Here is a 1,448-nt window from a genome sequence, read left to right as displayed (position 1 = left end):
CATAACCGGGCCCCGCTCGCCGCCGCTCCCGCCGCCGGTCCTGCCGCCCTCGGAGGAAGCACGGGCCAGGTCTTTACTAGTGCAGCCATCAGCTGCTTAATTCGTTGTATGTCCTACCCGTGTCTCAGCCTTGGCGTCGCTTCTGGATCTCTTCTTGGCCAGTTTGACACCTGGTGTAGATCAGAATTGTCCCAAACTTCCCTTTCAGCTTTCTTCTTCCCTTAAAAAATGCATTTATATATAAAAATCAGAAATAAAATACCACAGCAACGAGAAATACTAACTAAATTACAAATGTAGGCATCTCAGAGATGTAGGTTAAGGCAGGTGTAGGCTAAGACAGGAAATGTCAATAGTCAAGAGACGCTGCAGGGCTGTTCTTTTTCTTACGTGGTGTCTATCTAATTTCTCAATCTCACTGTCTCCGTTTTTATTCCCTCTGCAGATTCTGACACTTGTCTTGCTGCTTCTCAGCAACTGCCAGCTGTTGCTTCCAGTGCTAGTGACTGCAGGGTTGTGTGACTTCTGTCTGAAAGAGTCTAGCAACAACTGAGAAGAAGTAGCCAAAGGCACTGTGCTGTTTTGGTGTCCGCTGTTCCTTTTGCCTGACTTCCGTATAGCAGAGAACGTAATAAATTCTTTTTGTGAATAATGCTTTTGACAGGCTGCCAAGTGCTTTGGTTATGTTGTGTTCTCCCACTTGCAAAATGCACAACTCTACTTAACATTCTTGTTTTTCTTCTGTTCCAGCCTCTAAATGTATGTGTGTATATGCATTTAAGATATTCAGTCTTTGGCTGATTTTCCCAGGAAATGGTTAGATGGAAAGAGGCAATTTTCTCAGGTACTAGCCCTGTCTATGTCTATGAAGCCCTAATAGTCTATGAAGATAAGTAAGCCAGGAGCTAAGGCCAAACACAAAGCTACTTTTTTCTCTTTGCATCCTCTTACCTAAAGAGGCTGAAGAAAGGAGCAAAAATAGGATAGAGGTAGTATTTGTACTATTAATTACTATTTTTAATAGAAATTAATGAAGTAATAGATTGAGAAAACAGAGATGGTGATGGTGCAGATTAGAAATTTATTTGAAAGTGGTAGTGGATAAGAGTGATAGAAATGCCCCAAAATCTGGTAAAGACTCTCAGGTTCAGGGATGGCTATGAATAGAGGTTTCCATCAGCAGTAAATAACAGCACGGTTGGGGAAGACTTCAGTTCCCTAGACAGCTGCAAGACAAAGACCCTATGCAGCATGTATTATTGGGTGTGATGGGCAATAAACTTTTCATTTACCAGCAGCCATTGATCCAACTCAACAGCCTAAAGGGAAGCTGTTCTATAATTATTTTCAGTAAAATATAAGGATCTTCTAATTCCTTTAAGAAATAATTTGATTATAGACAATAATCTCTGATAAATGACTAACATTATTTACTGCAAATTTCTTGA

Source organism: Corvus kubaryi, unplaced genomic scaffold (assembly GCF_017639235.1).
Source record: "Corvus kubaryi isolate FWS band 111438036 unplaced genomic scaffold, C.kubaryi_AGA036_p1.0 133, whole genome shotgun sequence".
NCBI lineage: Eukaryota > Metazoa > Chordata > Aves > Passeriformes > Corvidae > Corvus > Corvus kubaryi.
Note: the sequence above shows the minus strand (reverse complement) of the source record.